A 19,540-nucleotide genomic window follows, 5' to 3' on the forward strand; every position below is an offset into this window, starting at 1 on the left:
ATGAAAATTTGATGAAATTTGATGAAATTCAAGCTATGAATTTGTGTTCTTGAGTGCAGCTGGAGACCAAAACCCTAGGTCCTAAATTGGGGTTCAATTTGTGTTGAAATCATGTGAAAAATATGGGGTTATGGTGGCTGCTAATTTATTTTGAATTATGGTAAAAATCGGTTGCTGAAAAGATTGAAAAACAAGTAAAAACAAAGAAAAAATCTAAAGAATTTACGAAGAACACGAAGAACACTTTGAGTGTGATGAAGAACATTGAAGAACACCTTTTAGATCTTAAAAAGGGCAAGGTTGTAATTATTTTGGTGTTTGAGGGGTTGTTTGGTAATTTATGAAAGTTAGGGTGCTAAAAGTAGAAATATTAAGAGTTACGGGTGGTAAAAAGTTTATTTTAAAGATTAAAGGCTAAAGTAAAGTTAATTTTCGAAAATTTAACAATAAAATAATAAATAATAATAAAATATTAAATAAAAATATTTAATTAAAAATAATATTTTAAATAAAATAATAAAATAATGCGAAAAAGCAGTTTTTCGTAAAAGCCTTAGAAAGACAACTTTAAGCGTAGAATTCCATAATTACCTTCATAAAAAAACTAGGGAGTGGTAATAACATGATAGTGAGGTAAAGATAAAAGAAAGATGAAAAGTTAAAGAAAAGATAAGAATCAAATAAAAGGTCTGTAAAGTTTTAATGACAGAAAACAGACAGAGATTAGTGAACAAACTAGGAAAACATAGTTAGTTCTTGAGTTACGCTTAACGTTAGGTATAATATGAAAAGTTAAACTATTTTCTTATAGACTTAATGAACCTATATTTGCGATAGGCTAACTATTCATACTAAAATTTACATAAGCTTTAAATACATACATTAAGCAGAGAAATCAGAGCAGAGTAGAGAAATACAGAAAACAGAGTAACCAGACCAGAGTAAAGAGGTAAAGAGAAAAAGAGTAATATAGATACAGAAAAAAGAGTAATCAGAGTAGAGTAAAGAGACAGAGAGAAAGAGCAGTAAAACACACGAACTGATAATGTTAAATACGGGAAGTACCCACGAACTAAATGATCATTGGACTCGGGGAAACCTACGAACTGTTAACTATTTCGTGTGTGAGAAAAATCCACGAATTGATAATCATTGATTACAGGAATAACCCATGAACTGTTGTATGTTGATCTCGGGTATAACCCACAAATTGAGGATCGTTGTGTTGTTGTGTATTGATCTCGAGGAAACCCACGAACTGAGGATCTCTGTGCTGTTGTGTATTGATCTCGGGGAAACCCACGAAATGAAGATTGTGTTTGTTGTGTATTGATCTCGGAAAAACCCACGAATTGAGGATCGTGTTTGTTGTGTATTGACCTCGGGGAAATGCACGAACTGAGGATCGTATTTTGTTTGTGTTTTGATCTCGGGGACGCCCATGAACTAAGGATCACTGTTTCCCCTTGTACGTATATTAAGGGGTCAAGCCTTACGCCGACTACCAGTAGTCACGAAGGAGTGGTATTCTTAACCACCGACACGTATGCACGAAGGACACAAAGGGAAACCATATCTGGGACTTGTTCCGAGGTAATGTTGAGTTGCAGGGTGTAAACTGACATGTGAGCTCATGGCCTGCATAGAACAAACATGCATCATACTTGGTTGTACATTTTTTCTGTTATGATTGTTGAATGAATGTATGCTTTGTTTATTTGTATTCTATTCTTTGTATTTGTGTTTTATTTTCTTGTATTCTTTTGTTTGTGTTCTGCTTTCTATTTTCTCTATTTTCTCTATTTATCTGTAATTTCTATTCACTGTTTCTCAGTATTTTGCTATTCGTCTGCTAAACAACACGAAATTAATAAACTTAACTAATAACCCTGGCCCTACTAAGAACTCCCCAGCTCTTACCCGTTCTCTCTCCCTTCCCCCCTTCAGATGGAAGCATGAGTTCCCTTCCGTAGTTCGCTGACGATCATACGCAAAAAGGATTCCGCTCTAGGTAGTCTTCTGAGTCTAGGGTGAATTTCATTCTCAGTTTATATGTATATACTGTGAGACCAGCCAACGTCTGCACCCCATTCGTATGCGCACTTTAGCCTAAATCCTGTGTACGAGACTCTTGTTGTGTGGCTACTTGATAGAGTACCAGTGGGACGTCATATGGCAATGTATGATCGTGCAGAGGAGTAGTAGACGACCTTCCACCTTTTGATGACATTTGTCCAGACTTGAGTTTTGAAGACTTATAACGTACATTCCCTCGCTTTAGTAGTTTAGAGGGACTAGGTGAGTATAGAGTCTAGGCTAGCCTGGGCGCCAGCTTAGGGACTTCTTGAATAGGTCAGGGCCTGGGATGTTGTATATATATATATGTGTGTGTGTGTGTGTGTCTGTGTGTGTGTGTGTGTGTGTGTGTGTCTAGATATTATTTAGCTATATCTAAGGGTGTTCTAACTAAAAGTCTATAGTCTAATAAAGGCTGGATCACGGAATGTTATCAACTGCTTGAGATGTATTTATGTGTGGTTGTTTATAACTGTTTTATCTATTATTATTTGTGAATTGATTATGAATGATTCTGTTTATTAATCCAAACGTTTTAAAAAAAAAGTAGTAACGACACAATTTTTGGTACGTCATGATCATACTAGAAATTGAGCGCTACCAACTTGTCTACCTAATTATTATCTATTATTTATTATATGAGCATGATTCGTTGTTAAAAGCGTGGTTATTTTACGAGGTACTTTTCTTTTTTAAATGTTTGGATTAACAAACAGAATCAGGCTCATATAATAAATAATAGATAATAATTAGGTAGACAAGTTGGTAGCGCTCAGTTTCTAGTATGATCATGACGTACCAGAAATTTGGTCGTTACAATTTGGTATCAGAGCTTAAAGTTGTCTTTCTAAAGCTTTTACAAAAAACTGCCTTTTTCGTATTATTTTATTATTTTTATTAAAATATTATTTTTAATTAAATATTATTATTTAATATTTTATTATTATTTATTATTTTATCATCAAAATTTCAAAAATCACCCCACTTTAACTTTTAACCTTTAAAATTTACTTTTTACCATCCGTAACTTTTAATATTTCTATTTTAACCACCCTAACTTTTGGAAATTACCAAATAACCCCCCAAACACCAAAAATTTACTTCATCACACTCAAAGTGTTCTTCATCACACTCAAAGTGTTCTTCGTGTTCTTCGTAAATTCTTCAGATTCTTTCTCTGTTTTTACCCGTTTTCCAGTCTTTTCAGCAACTGATTTTTACCATAATTCATAATAAATTCCCAGCCACTAAAACCCCATCTTTTTCCACATGATTTTAACACAAATTGAACCCCAATTTAGGGCCTAGGGTTTTGGTTTCCAGGTGCACTCAAGAACACAAATTCATAGGTTGAATTTCATCAAATTTCATCAAATTTTCATCAAATTTTCAACAAGAATCACTCATATAAATCATCAATTTCAAGCACAGCCAAACCATATCATAATTAAACAACTCAAACACAATCAATCAAGATTAAATTCGTCAAACCCTACCTGGTTTTGCTGCTCCAAATTCAGTTATACTTTCAGGTGGTCCTTATGCACTTTTTCCACCTAAATCACATCAAGAACAACTTTAAATCCACAAACCCTCAACTGACCAAAGAGAAAATAGAGTAACCAGACCAGAGTAAAGAGGTAAAGAGAAAAAGAGTAATATAGATACAGAGAAAAGAGTAATCAGAGTAGAGTAAAAAGACAGAGAGAGAAGAGTAGTAAAACACACGAACTAATAATGTTAAATACGAGAAGTACCTACGAACTGAATGATCATTGGTCTTGGGGAAACCTACGAACTATTAACTATTTTGTGTGCATGAAAAACCCATGAATTAATAATCATTGATTACGGGAATAACCCATGAACTGTTGATAATCTTTGATCTCTGGGAAACCCACGAACTGAGGAACTCTGTTTTGTTTGTGTGTTGATCTCGGGGATGCCCACGAACTGAGGATCACTATTTCCTCTTGTGTGTATATTATGGGGTCGAGCTTTGTGCCGACTGCCGGTAGTCACGAAGGAGTAGTATTCTTACCAATGACACGTATGCACTAAGGACACAAAGGGAAAACATATCTGGGACTTGTTCCGAGGTAATGTCCGGCTGCAAGGTGTAAACCGACACGTGAGCTCATGGCCTGCATAGGATAAACATGCATCATACTTGGTTGTGCATTTCCTCTGTTATGATTATTGAATGAATGTATGCTTTGTTAGTTTGTATTCTATTCTTTGTATTTGTGTTTTATTTTCTTGTATTCTTTTGTTTGTGTTCTGCTTTCTGTTTTCTCTATTTTCTCTATTTATCTGTATCTTCTGTTCACTATTTCTCGGTATTTTGCTATTCATCTGCTAAACAACACAGAATTAATGAACTTAACTAATAACCCCGGCCCTACTAAGAACTCCCCAGTTCTTACCCCTTCTCTCTCCCTTCCCCCTTCAGATGGAAGCATGAGTATCCTTTCGTAGTTCACTGACGACCGTTCGCAAGAAGGATTCCGCTCTAGATAGTCTTCTGAGTCTAGGGTGAATCTCGTTCTCTGTTTATATGTATATACTATGAGACCAGCCAATATCTGCACCCCGTTTATACGTGAACTTTAACCTAAATCCTGTGTACGAGACTCCTGTTGTGTCGCTACTTGATAAGGTATCAGAGAAATGTCATATGGCAATGTCTGATCGTGCAGAAGAGTAGTAGATGATGTTCTACCTTTTGATCACTGTTCACACCCTGGGTCGAGTTTACCGACCCGAAATGTTTAGCGACAAAGCGACCGACCTCTTCAGGTCAGACTATCCGACCTCTTCTCGAAGACCTCGGCCAAATTGACCAGAAAGCCCAATAAGGGGCCCAATAGAGGAACACGACCCAAATCCAAAGGCGGCCCAAGCCTATAGAGATAAGGGTGGTTCCCTTGAAGATAAGATGACCTCACTCAAAAATAAGATAAGATAAGATAAGATAACTAACTTATCTTATCTAAGAAGGTCACTCCATACCATTATAAATACACTGGAGCACCCAAGTATAACTCAGACTCTGATTCGATTAAAAACCTGCTTAATACCCTTGCTAACTTAAGTATCAGAGTCCCTTGCAGGTACCCCCACCCTCCGGTGGTGAAGGATCAGCAGTGCAGCCAAGTTTAATAAATCGGATATGACAGCTCCGGCCTCCACTCACAGCCGGATACATCATCTCCGATAATCACAGAAGATCTCGTCCGAGATCGACCTACAGTTTCAGGTAACCCTCGGAATATTGGCGCCGTTGCCGGAGAACCTGGAAGTCATCCCATCACCATGGCGGACGACCATGACAACGACCACGATTCAAATCTAGAGGATAGAACACCGCACAAAAATGTGGACATTATACTGAATGATACCCCGGAATCTAACGGGGACAAAAACTCATCAAATTCGGGAGTGATAGAAGCGCTTTAAGATCGTTTAAAGCAACTTGAAAAAGAAACCCAGCATCAACGAGAAGTTGGGAAGGATCTACAAAGGGAGGTAAAGCGACCTCTAGAATTAGAAGATAAACTTCTAAAACTCGAAGCCGATCTCAAAGCCAAAGCTACTCGGTCCACCCCTAAGGACAACTCTCACAAGGATCAAGATCCATTCATCAGGGAGATCATGAAGACCAAAATCCCTAAGGACTTCAAACTTTCGGATATGGCTTTGTACGATGGCACTACAGATCCCAACCATCACCTCAGTAATTTCAGAAGTAGAATGTACCTCACCGATGCCTCAGATGCAGTTCGCTGCAAAGCCTTTCTAACAACTCTTACAAAGACAGCAATTAGATGGTTCGACAATCTACCTCCTAGGTCCATCTCAAGCTTTGACGACTTAGCCAAAAAGTTCCTAGCCAGATTCTCCATCCAAAAAGATAAGGCTAAGCATGCCCCCAGTCTATTAGGAATCAAGTAAGGAGATCGGAAAAGTCTTCGCAATCACATGGAAAGATTCAACAAAACATGCCTAGACATACAAAGCCTACCAACAGAGGCCGCCATCATGGGCCTCATCAATGGCCTACGAGAGAGACCTTTTAGCCAATCTATATCAAAGAAATACCACACATCTCTGAATGAAGTGCAAGAACGAGTGGAGAAATATATTAACATGGAAGAAAATTCTCGACTAGGAGAAACCTCAAAATCCGGATTCACCTATCCCCCCCGGGACAAGGATAAAGAGTCCAAAAAGAAGGAAGATCGACATGGGAAAAAAATTAAAAAATATCATAATTATACCCCTCTTCGGGTGTCCCTTATGGATGTCTATAAAGAAGTCTGCCACACAGAAAAAATACCCCCAGCACGACCACTCAAAGGCAAAAAAGGAGGAGGAAACCAGACCGAATATTGTGAATACCATCGAGTCCGTGGGCGTTCCACCAACGAATATTTTGACTTAAAAATGTCATAAAAAAATTAGTAAGAGAGGGAAAACTAGATCGGTACCTGGCCACTCGGGATGACGAGCAAAGGAAAAGAAGAAGGAACGAGGATGTCGGACGAACCGAGCGATCACCTCGTACGCCAGAAAGATATGTCCATATGATACATGGAGGGTTCGCAGGGGGAGGGATCTCCAAATCATCTAGAAAAAGATATCTCAAAGAAGTATATCATGTTGAGGGGAAGGAGGAAGCACTCGACATCCTTGCAATTACCTTCACTAAAGAAGACACATCCGGTGTCATCTCGGGACACGACGATCCCATGGTCATCACCATTATACTGGCAAACACAAATCTCCACCGTACACTGATAGACCAAGGAAGCTCCGCCGACATCTTGTTCAAAACTGCCTTTGACAAACTCGGCTTAGAAGAAAAAGAACTTAGAGCATACCCGAACAGTCTGTTCGGACTAGGAAACACCCCAATGCAGCCACTTGGATACATCTCATTGCATACAACCTTCGGAAAGGGAAATCAGTCCAGAACACTCAAAATAGACTACATAGTGGTCGACGTAAAGTCTGCCTACAACACCCTGATAGGTCGGACAACATTAAATCAGCTCGGCGCAATAGTCTCGACTCCACATCTGTGCATGAAATTCCTAACTACAGAATGGATAGCTACAATAACAGCAGACCAGAAGAAGGCGCGCCGCTGTTATAATGAAAGCCTAAATCTCAGAGGCAGAGGAGAAGAATTCCACACAATCGAACTCGGTAAAGTCCTGAGGCGGGAAGGGCTCCGCCCACAACCCGAAGGTGAAATAGAAAAAGTCCGGATCCGAGATACCCCAGACAAAACAACCAATATTGGTACTAACCTAAAGAGAGATATAAAAGAATCAATCATACAGTTCTTACGAGACAATGTCGACCTCTTTGCATGGAAAGCTGCAGACATGTCGGGTATAGACCCCAAATTAATGTGCCACAAGTTGGCGGTATACCCAGGATCTCAGCCAGTATAACAAAGGCGAAGAAAGCTCGGACCAAAACGATCCCAAGCAGTGGAAGAGCAGGTACAAGCTTTACTAGAAGCAGGATTCATAAGAGAAGTCAAGTATCCACTATGGCTAGCTAACATCGTCTTGGTGAAAAAATCAAATGGGAAGTGGCGAATGTGCACCGATTACACTGATCTCAACAAAGCCTGCCCAAAAGATCCTTATCCACTCCCAAGTATCGACGCTCTGGTAGATGCCTGCTCTGGATATAAATACCTCTCGTTTATGGATGCATACTCGGGATACAACCAAATCCCAATGTATCCACCCGATCAAGAAAAAACTTCATTCTTAACCCCAAAGGCAAACTACTGCTACATCGTCATGCCTTTCGGTCTTAAAAACACAGGAGCTACTTATCAAAGATTAATGAATAAGGTCTGTGCGGATCACATCAGAAAAATCATGGAAGTTTATGTGGACGACATGTTAATAAAGACACAAAGTGAAGAGACGCTATTGTTCGACCTGATCCAAGTATTTGACACTATAAGAAGGCATGGCATGCGACTCAATCCTGCAAAATGCACCTTCGCAGTAGAAGCTGGCAAATTCTTGGGTTTTTTGCTCACACAAAGAGGAATCGAGGTAAACCCGGATAAATTCCGGGCCATACTCGACATGAAGAGTCCGACTTGTGTCAAAGAGGTACAACAACTCAACGGGAGGTTGGTAGCCTTGTCCAGATTTCTAGCAGGATCGGCAATAAGATCTCTTCCCTTCTACACCATTCTAAGGAAGGAAAAGAAGTTTGAATGGACAACGGAGTGCGAGCAAGCCTTCCAAGATTTCAAAAGATTCCTGGGACAACCACCAATCCTAACTCGACCACGGGAAGGAGAACCACTCATATTGTACCTCGCAGTAGGAAGGCGGGCAGTAGCCCCAGCACTAGTTCGAGAAGACGACAAGGGGCAACAACCTGTATACTTCATCAGTAAAGCACTACAAGGGTCCGAGCTGAACTACCAAAAAATAGAGAAATTTGCTTATGCTCTCATACTAACATCTCAACGACTTCGTCCGTACTTCCAAGGTCACACCATTAAGGTTCGAACAAACCAGCCCATAAAAGGGATATTGCAGAAAACAGATCTAGCAGGCAGAATCTTGCAATGGGCAGTCGAGTTGTCCGAATTTGACCTTCAATACGAAGCTCGGACAGCCATCAAATCACAATACTTAGCTGACTTCATTGCAGAATTTACAAACACCCCGAAAACCCCCACAGAATGGGATCTCTACATGGACGGTTCCTCAAATAAGACTGGAAGCGGTGCAGGTGTGATAATTAAAAGCAACCAAGGAACTCAAATTGAACTTTCCCTCAAATTCAGGTTCCCTGCCTCAAATAACCAAGCTGAATATGAGGCACTACTAGCTGGTTTGAAGCTGGCTAAAGAGGTCGGAGCTCAAAAACTCATTATCTTCAGCGACTTACAGGTGGTCACTTCACAAATAATAAGGAGCTACCAAGCCAAGGATCCCACTTTGAAAAAGTACCTGGGTAAAACTAGGGAACAGCACGGATAACTCCGGGAATATGAGATCCGCCACATACCCCGCGAACAGAATGCCCGAGCTGACGCACTCTTAAAGCTAGCCAGCACAGAACCAAGGGGCAATAATAGAAGCCTCATCCAAGAAATACTGCAGAGTCCGTCAATCTCGGAAGAAGAAAAAGTCCTAGCCATAACAGGTCAAAATCAAGGATGGATGGCTCCCAAAATTAACTACCTCAAAGCAGAAGCACTCCCTACAGATGAAAAGGAGGCAAAGATGTTAAAACAAGAGGCGCAACATTACACCATCATAAACAATACTCTATACAAGAGAGGCATTTCAATACCTCTGTTAAAATGTGTTCCGACTTCCAGCACAAAGGAAGTTTTAGAAGAAGTACACAGTGGCATTTGTGGCAATCATCTCGGAGCACAAGCTCTCACCAAAAAAGTACTCCGGGCAAGATTTTATTGGCTAACTCTACAAAAGGAAGCTACAGAGTTTGTAAAGACATGTCTACCATGCCAAAAACATGCCAACTTTCACATCGCCCCACCAGAGGAACTCATCAGTGTGACCTCACCATGGCCATTTGCAAAATGGGGACTCGACCTTCTCGGACCCTTCCCTCAAGGATCGGGACAAGTTAAATTCCTCATAGTAGGGGTAGACTACTTTACAAAGTGGATCGAGGCGGAACCCCTAGCTTGTGCCACTGCTCAAAGAAGTCGAAAATTCCTATATAGAAATATTGTCACAAGGTTCGGGGTCCCATAGTCCATCACCATAGACAATGGCACCCAATTCACAGATGCATGCTTCGGAATTTTAGTGGCCGACTTGAATATAAAACACCAGTTCACTTCCGTAGAGCATCCCCAAGCCAATGGACAAACTGAAGCTGCCAACAAAGTGGTATTGGCTGGGCTAAAACGGAGATTACAGGACGTAAAAGTGAGCCTGGGCTGAAGAGCTCCCACAAGTCCTATGGGCATATCGAACAATGCCACATTCTACCACAAAGGAATCACCCTTCTGGTTAGCATACGGAATGGAGGCAATGATCCTAGTAGAGATCGAAGAAGGGTCGCCTAGAGTGATCCACTATAATGAAGAAGCCAACCCCCAACTTCAAAGGGAAGAACTCGATCTACTTTCTGAAGTCCAAGAGAGAGCTCGGATCAAGGAAGAAGCACTAAAAAGTCGAATGGCTTCCAGATATAATCAAAAGGTAGTGCCACGAGGTTTCACTAAGAATGATCTCATCCTAATCCGAAATGATATCGGAACAACTCGACCTAGAGAAGGAAAGCTGGCAGCAAACTGGAAAGGACCCTACCGAATCATAGAAGTACTTGGGAAGGGCTATTACAGACTGTCCGAACTCGATGGACGAGAGCTTCCTAGGTCGTGGCATGCCTGCAACCTAAGAAGGTACTATAGCTAGGGATGGTAAAGGATCTCAGCATAAGATGCGCTCTTTTTTCTGAAAAAGTTTTTTAATGAGGCACCAAGCTGAGATCCACAAATTATCCAATTTAAAAGGATAAAAACTCCGCATGTACATATTTGCATTTTCTTTTAAATAAAATATATTAGATGTTCTACAAGTTTTCAAGACGCATTAATCTGAAACATTCATCGTCCAATTATAAAGCAACAGATCGGCAGAAAGTGAAAAACAAATTCACTGCACGATCACGATAAAGACCAACAGAAATGAAAACCAAATTCATCTAAAGGTTGACTAAACAAGGATTAAACCCAACTTCTACAAATCGGCAAAGATGAAAACAGAATAATGCAAGAAGTTATCAAAAGTGATCCGGAGAAAGAACCTGACGTGGTCTTGATAAGATGGATTGCTAAATAATAACTTAAAGACTGGCCGACGTTAAGAAGTCGGACCAGTCGACCAAAGTTATAAGTAAACCCTGGAAAGAGGCCTCGCCAACCCTATAAAAGAGGATTACTATAACTTAGAAGGGCATGACACGACGAAGTCGGCCCAAAACATAAAGTTATAGAAGTAATCCCTAAAAGAGACCTGCACAAGGTCCAAGAAAGAGGATTACAAAAATAACTTAGAAGGGCACGACATGACGAAGTTGGCCCAAAACATAAAGTTATAGAAGTAATCCCTGAAAGAAACCTGCACAAAGTCCAAGAAAGAGGATTACAAAAATAACTTAGAAGGGCCCGACATGACAAAGTCGGCCCAAAACGTAAAGTTATAGAAGTAATCCCTGAAAGAGACCTGCACAAGGTCCAAGAAGAGAGGATTAAAAAAATAACTTAGAAGGGCCCGACATGACGAAGTCGGCCCAAAACATAAAGTTATAAGTAATCCCTGAAAGAGACCTACACAAGGTCCAAGAAAGAGGATTACAAAAATAACTTAGAAGGGCCCGACATGACGAAGTCGGCCCAAAACATAAAGTTATAAGTAATCCCTGAAAGAGACCTGCACAAGGTCCAAGAAAGAGGATTACAAAATAACCTAGAAGGACCCGACATGATGAAGTCGGTCCACATAAAATGCTAAAGTTATAAAAGAAAAGTAATACTTGACAGAGACCTCATAAAAGGTCCAAACAAAACAGGATTACTAGAAATAACTTCAGAAGCCTCAAAGGAATCAAAGCCACAAGTACAAAAGCAATCCAAAGAGGTCGAGCAACAAGGCTCCAGCACTACCAAAAACCCAAAAAAGGTACCAAGAAAGATAAAGACCGACATGATGTTCAAAGCATGAAGTTCTAATAAAACTATTTCTTCAAAAAGGCTACCCAAATCAGCCCCAAGAACTTGGAAGCTATTTTTTTTTCAAAACGAAGTTGCTAAACAAGCAATTGAAAAAGTGTCAACAATCAGCAACATCACTTACAAAATAAAAAAGTTTAAAAAAGCCCACAAGTCGGGCAATCTACACAAGCAGTTAGAAAATTCAGTTAACATCAGAAGGCTTCTCGGCAGCATCAGCACGAGGTGAAGGAGGGCGAGTCTGAATGGGCACAGCATCCACGGTCCCATCATCCTGATTCAAGATCTGACACGGGATGACCGACCTCAGCTGAAGGAACTGCAGAAGTCGACACCACAGAGGCTTTGGGAGCAGGCACAGAGGGAGGTTCAACATCATTGTCATCAGGGTCGTCAGGGACAATCTTGCCATCCTTTACAATATTGTCCAGACTGAAGGAAGTAAGATCGACCTCGGGTGTATGAACTCAAACCTGCTCCTTCAAGTTCTCATAAGCAGCATTAACGCTGCCTACAAGGTGACCCTGGAGCTTGGCATAATCAGCCCGGGCCGATTCCAGTTTCTCCCTAAGACGCATTACCTCACGATAGGATGTGACATAGCTCTCCTTGTGCCTCAATGCTGTATCCTCAGCCAATCTCACTGAAGCCACCAAAGCAATAGAACTAGCCTTTTCGCCCTCCAGCTCCTTCTCTAGCTTGGTCACCTTCACTTGAAGCTCCTCCTTCAAACCCTTCATCCTGTCAAACTCCCGCTTAGCCTCCTCCATCAAAGCTTTGGTAGCATGAAGAGGGAGGTCTTGGGCCGTGCGGTATAGGGCAGCTCCTATATGTGCCATCCTAACGCTACTCCGAGTAATAAAATCCAGGTGGCGAAGGAGAGAGACATCGTCGGTAGGGACGGTACCATAAGGACCAATCTGCTGATTTACAAACTCAACCGTGTCAAAGTCAGGGGCATCAAGGTTGAAAGGCTCAATTTTTTTTGTTTTTTGTTTGGAGGAGCACCAGAAGTAGCAACAGAAGCTTGAGGAGGATCAACCAAATGAGCCCGGGGAGTATGAATTACCTTCCTCGCCCTCGGTGAGCTCGGTACGGCCGGCTTCGACTGAACCTGGGACGATCCCTCCCCGGCCGCCTTGGCCGAAACATTTTGGACTACAGTAGCTTTCCTCGCCCTTTTAAAGCCTTCATAGATTCATTATTCTTAATCATCTATGCCAAACAAAACATCACAGCAGGAAACCAAGTTACAAATAAAAAAAGAGCTCGTAAAGAAATAAACTCGACAAAACAAGGAAAGCCAAAATTGAACACTACCCAACTCATCTCGGAGGAGTGAGGGGTCCCTTAAGAATTTCTTGGTATCAAGATAGCGAGGCTCCCCCCAATTCTCCTCCAACACAGTCACAAAGGCCTGCTCGACCTCGTCCAACATCTCCTAGGAATACCTCGACACAACAACGTTCTTTTGCCACTCTAAAGGAAAAGTGGGCTCATCATTCTCATCTAGAAAAAAGGGACGAGCTCCTTCAATAGCTCGGACCTTGAAGAAATAGTTCTTAAAATCACGAAATGACTCGTCATACATAGAAAAAACTTTCTTCCCTTGCGAAGCTCGGAAAGAAACCCAGGCAGCATTTTTCTTCACTACCCCAGGTTTTGTCAAGACAAACAAATAAAAGAAAAGGAATTGTGAAGCAGGGACGTCAAATTCACGACACAACAATTGAAAGATCTTTATAAAACCCCAAGAATTAGGGTGAAGTTGGGATGGATCTACATTGCAAGACCACAACAGGTTGGTCTCAAAAGGAGTAAAAGGAATGGTGATATTCATCTGGCCAAAAAAGAAATCGTATGCATAGAAAAAATGACGGTCTCCAGCAACTCGAGTAGAGAAACAAACTCTCTCTTCAGGAGTGGGGGGTACAAGCTCATAATTCTTTTCCTCACTACCACTACTACAAACTCTATGAAATTGCCTAAGCTGCTGACAAAATTCGGAATCAACCAAATAAACACACAAAAGAACCATCGAATCCACCCAATCAGCCATGCCCTCAGGGACTTGGGAAGATGTCTCAACAATATTCTTGCGAGAAGACATGAGGTCAACTATTCCTACAGCAAGAAAAGAAGAAAATAGATTACTAACCCAAACATCTCGGATAAAGTCAAAAACAAACTATATCAGAACAGCTCGGACAAGCATGACACAGAGCAATACAAGCAACAAAAGGAAACCCCAGGACCCACACTAAAGATCCAGGGGCACCTTTTGGAGGCAAGTTATGGAACAAGGACTCAGGAAAACCTACAAGTCTACATCTCTACACGTCCTAACAGGAAGATAACACTCTGATAAGAAAGCCACGAGCTACAAATCAAATAAAGTCATCAAAATTACTACCTCCCAAAATTCACAGTCGCAGACGGGACTACCAAGCAACCAAAGTATCAAGAAGAAGTCATCAAAGACGCCACCTTTTGCAGAAAATAAACACCCCAAACAAACAAAGTTCACGAAGAAAATCAAAACGAGCCGCTAGAAAAAATCGTTACTTTCTACAAAGGATCATTAGTAAAATCATCAACATAGCAAAAATCATCAAAAGGAGCAACCTTTTGGGTAAAGTAAACAGGTTCATAAAAACCAAAAAAACATGCAGCACAGCGACAAGCGAGCACGACGATGCAAAAAGATTCAAGCTTTCCAAAACATGCATTCAAGCAAAACCAAAACTTTACCAAGAACCGAAGGCAAAGCAAAAGAAGTAAAAAAGCAGAAAGAAAAACTAACCTGGAAAAAGGAGAAAGCTTCGAAGGAGATCGAGGACGGAAAGATAGAATCCGGAATCGCCTTTCAGAACAAAGAAAGCACCAACAATCACCAAACAACATCACAAGGAGAAATGCGAAAAGGCAAATTTCAAACGAAAACAGAAAGTGAGAAAGAAAGGGGGAAGTTACGGCAAAAACACAGAGAAGAGAAACCGTTTTTGTGAAAAGTTCAAAATGAACGAAGAAACGGAGCATTAAAAGAATTATTGAGGTTATTAAACCCTCGCGCATTCCCAAAGCAAGGAGACGCGCGTTTTCAAAAGAATAAAATTCAAAAGAAAATGTTCCGCATTCAAAGGAGAACTCTACAAAGAAGAAGTCGATAAAATGCTCGAGTTCGGCTTCACTAGAGAAGGATCGAAGTCCTAAAACTAAGAATCGACCTCAACAGAAAGACCGAGCTCGAGCAGGGGCACTGTTCACACCCTGGGTCGAGTTGTCCGACCCGAAATGTTTAGCAACAAAGCGACCGACCTCTTCAGGTCAGACTATCTGACCTCTTCTCGAAGAGCTCGGTCAAATTGACCAGAAAGCCCAATAAAGGGCCCGAATAGAGGAACACGACCCAAATCCAAAGGCGGCCCAAGCCTATAGAGATAAGGGCGGTTCCCTTGAAGATAAGATGACCTCACTCAAAGATAAGATAAGATAAGATAAGATAACTAACTTATCTTATCTAAGAAGGTCACTCCACACCATTATAAATATACTGGAGCACCCAGGTATAAGTCAGACTCTGATTCTACTAAAAATCTGCTTAATACCCTTGCTAACTTAAGCATCGGAGTCCCTTGCAGGTACCCCCCACCCTCCGGTGGTGAAGGATCAGCAGTGCAGCCAAGTTCAACAAGTCGGATACGACAGCTCCGGCCTCCACTCACAGCCGGATACATCATCTCCGATCATCACAGAAGATCTCATCCGAGATCGACCTACAGTTTTAGGTAACCCTCGGAACAATGACGTTCCACCTGACTTGAGTTTTTAAGACTTAGAATGTACTTTTCCTCGCTTTAGTAGTTTAGAGGGACTAGGTGAGTATAGAGTCTAGTTTAGCCTCATAAAATAACTACGCTTTTAATAACGAATTAGGCTCATATAAGAAATAATAAATAATAATTAGGTAGACAAGTTGGTAGCGCTCAGTTTCTAGTATGATCATGATGTACCAGAAATTGGGTCGTTACAATTTTTGAATAGTGGAAATCAGGAAAAGAAGTAGAAATTTTTGAAATTGCATCCAACACAACATAGATACATACATAGGAGATAAATTTGTTGAAAACAAAAGAAATTTTCAAGAAATATTTTTTAGGGTGTTCCATTGATTTGATTTGAAAAATTGCTTTTGAACTTGCTTGAATTATTTTGTAGAAAATAGAAGAGAGATAGAACAAACAACTTTCTGAGTTGTTGAGCTTATAATGTGTGGTTGCACATTTGAACCACTATTTTATTCTTGTGTGCTATGCTCCTTCTATGATTGTGATCTTAGATTTACTTAATTCTTTATTTTTGATGTTTGATATTTTGAATTTATTTAGCATGATTGAGGCTCTTTAAATTAAAGTTCACTAACCCATATAGCCAAACCCTTATATCTATCATTGTGAGCCACTTTTGAGTTTTTTCATCCCCTTTTCTTCCAATTGTTACCACATCACTAACCATAAGTGAAAACCATGAATAACCTTGAATTGCATCTTTGATTAGCTTAGGTTGAGGTGTGTGTTTCATTCAAGTGTGGAAAAATTCTGAAAAAATATTGGTAGTGAATGAAAAAGTTTATTTTGGATACTTCATTGAAAAATTTTAGGAAAATAGCTGCACATTCATATGTCAATTGTTTTAACCATTTGCATTTGTCTTAGTGAAGAAAAGAAATAGGAAAATAAAAATAATAATAATAAAATAAAAAATTTAACAAAAAGGGGACAAAAGTTACCTCAAAGAAAAGAAAAATGAATAAGAAGTGCATGTGATTTGAATGATAACCAATGCATGAATGTGTGTAAAAAGAGTGTAATGGGTAGTTAGAATTCATTTTAGTGATTAAATTGATATAAGTTAGGTGGGATACTTAAACTAATCAAAGATTCAATTTCTTAGTCCACTTAACCATATTTATCTCACCTTAACCCTAACCCGATTACAACCCTCGAAGACCTCATGACATTTGTATTCATGCATCAAATATTTGTTGATTGTTAGATGAATAACAAATCCTAGAAAGTATGATTGGAGGAGACTTGAGTGATTAAATCCTAAACACTAAACGACTAGAGTGTATACACATCCGGTGAGGGATTCGATTGCTCAAGTCCATGTCTCTACCTCTTATTTTGTGTTATCTTGCAAGTTGCTTTATTTTAAAAACTAGAATAAATTCTTTAGATTGTGATTACATTGCAAGATTTCTTTGTTTTAGTCCTAATTGTCTATATGCTTTCTTGGAAATTTGTTTATTTGTTTTTTCAAATCAATAGGAAACTATAGTATAGATAGAAATAGATAGCATCCATTAGTATACTTGCATGATATAGATAGTTTCATTCAATAAGTTGTTTGCCCTTTGATCTTCTTCCTTTGTTTATGATTAGCATGAGACATGCTATTGTTTAAGTGTGAGAGAATTGATGAATCCATATTTGATGGTAAATTTTGGCTTGAATTTAGTAGATTTCATCACATAAACCCGCATTTATTCACTTGAATAGCATACTTTTGTGATTTCTTTCTAAATTGTGCCTAAATATGAAAACATGCTTTTTTATGCTTAAATTAATCAATTTTATTTCTACTTTTATTCCATTCGATGCCGTGATATGATTTGTTGAGTGATTTCAGGTCCAATGGGCAAGAATGGCAAGGTAAAAGTGGAAGAAAGCATGCAAAATGGAAGATTTCATGAAAAAAACAAAGGAGAAACGCACACTCTAGTATGCGTACGCACACAACCTTGTGCATAGGCACAAGTCCTGACGCATGACATCGTTAAAAAGTTACGTTGCTCGCTATTTTGGGGGCCTCTTGGCCCAATTTTAGAAGTCTTGAAGCTGAATAGAAGCTATATCAAAGGGGCAACATTCCATATGAAGAGGAGGACCATTACACATTATTACACACCATATTAGATAGTTTTAGTTAGATTTAGGTTAGTTTTAGGGTTTTGTTAGGGTTTATAGTAGAAATTTCTATTCTCAATTTTGATCTTAGATAATTGCTTATCTCATTGTAAGTAATCTTTAATTCTCTCTTTGATTACACTACTCTTGCTACACTTTCTCATAGTTGAAGTTACTTTGTTAGTATATCCAATTTTGATTTCTTGAATCTTTTGTTGATGATCTTGTGTTTTATGATTTATATATGCTTGATTAAGTTTCTATTGTTGATTTTGTGCATAGTTAGGTCATAGTTTTCATTATATTTTGCAATTTTTCATGTTTTTCTTTTATACCCACCAAGTGTTTGTGAAAATGCCAATTATGAATTTTGCGTAGAATTTCACCTTTTGCCTTGGGAAATGAGTAACTAGGATACTAGAGTCATAATGTCCGACATTTAATGGTAATTTTGGGTTGTTAGTTACTCTTTTTTCCACTAACGCTAGCTTTTTACTAAGTTAATTAGTAAGTTAGCTAGGATTTGTGGATTAAGGTTAATTATGCTCGCTTAACTTACTCCTCGATGTTAGGGGTTAACGAAGTGAGATTAACTCGTCAAAATTGCCATAGTTGTGGTTATGACATAGGATATGATTCCTTAACACTCATTTCCAAGTCAAGGCTCTTTTATACATTTATCACATTTTCACTAGTTTTGACCTCATTTTCTTCTAATTTGCATTAGTTGTCTTTTGAGCCACTGTAGTTCATTTTTTTTAGTTTTTTTTACATTTCCATTCCATGCTTGAAAACCCCCCTTATTTCTCAACCAAAAGTGTGTATACCTAATTACTAGTTCGAGGGAAGACGACCCGGAATTTAAAACTGCCAGTTATTTTGTTTCGAATTATGACAATCTTTATTTTAAACTTTGATTGTGGGCCGTAATTGTTGATTGGGGCTATATTCACAACGCAATTCTTATTAAGGAAATTTCTAACCGATGTTTGGCCTTACATCAGTCACAAATGACTAGCAATATGAAAGTCAACCAATAATATAATCTCATGGGTATTTCTTAACCTGTTTATTCTCTCTAAAATTATTTAGTGGTATTTTGGAGCAAAAATAATATGCAGTACCAATATTGCCTGTACCAATATGGATATCTGTTTTATCGAAATACGGTAGAAGCAAGCGGTTAGAAAATTACCACTTTAGTAATTATCCACTTTATTATGACTAGACTCACTATCTTTTCTCCGTTTTTTTTCACCATATATTAATTTACCATGCAGTAAATTAATTAAGATGATTATAAGTGAGATTATCCTATCCTAATCATTTATGGCTCATACTTTTTCATCCACTTTTATCTCTTGGCCAAAAATCACCCTTTCTTTTAACCATATGCTTAAATTTTACTTTGATGACCAAGCAAATTAATTAGTGGATCAGCATGACATATAGGGTAGAGTAATAGTAATTAATCCAACCTTATCTCTTCACCTCTTCCAATGTGCTTTCCCATCCCCCTCTTTATATATAAATACCTTTTTTCCTTTTACCATACTCTTATTTACCAAGTGAGAATAACAAATATAACTAGAGAAAAAGAGAGTGAGGATGAGATTTTTTAAGGTTGCGAGAACCAAATCGGTCAAAAAATCAGTAGAATGACTGGTTTATTGGTTCAATGGTTTGACCGGGGTTCAACCAGTGTTCAACTGATTAATTAGATTAATTAGA

At 39.2% G+C, this 19,540-nt stretch overlaps 1 long non-coding RNA gene across 1 annotated transcript in view; it reads left to right on the forward strand.

The window, feature by feature from the left end:
• The window catches only part of LOC110265601, a 22,855-nt gene continuing 4,810 nt past the window's right edge, over positions 1,496 to 19,540 (forward strand). The window contains exons 1-2 of the long non-coding RNA XR_002351765.1: positions 1,496 to 1,667; positions 18,422 to 18,426. This is a non-coding gene — a long non-coding RNA (uncharacterized LOC110265601). The remainder of the gene's footprint in view (positions 1,668 to 18,421; positions 18,427 to 19,540) is intronic.

Source organism: Arachis ipaensis, chromosome B08, assembly GCF_000816755.2.
Source record: "Arachis ipaensis cultivar K30076 chromosome B08, Araip1.1, whole genome shotgun sequence".
Lineage (NCBI taxonomy): Eukaryota > Viridiplantae > Streptophyta > Magnoliopsida > Fabales > Fabaceae > Arachis > Arachis ipaensis.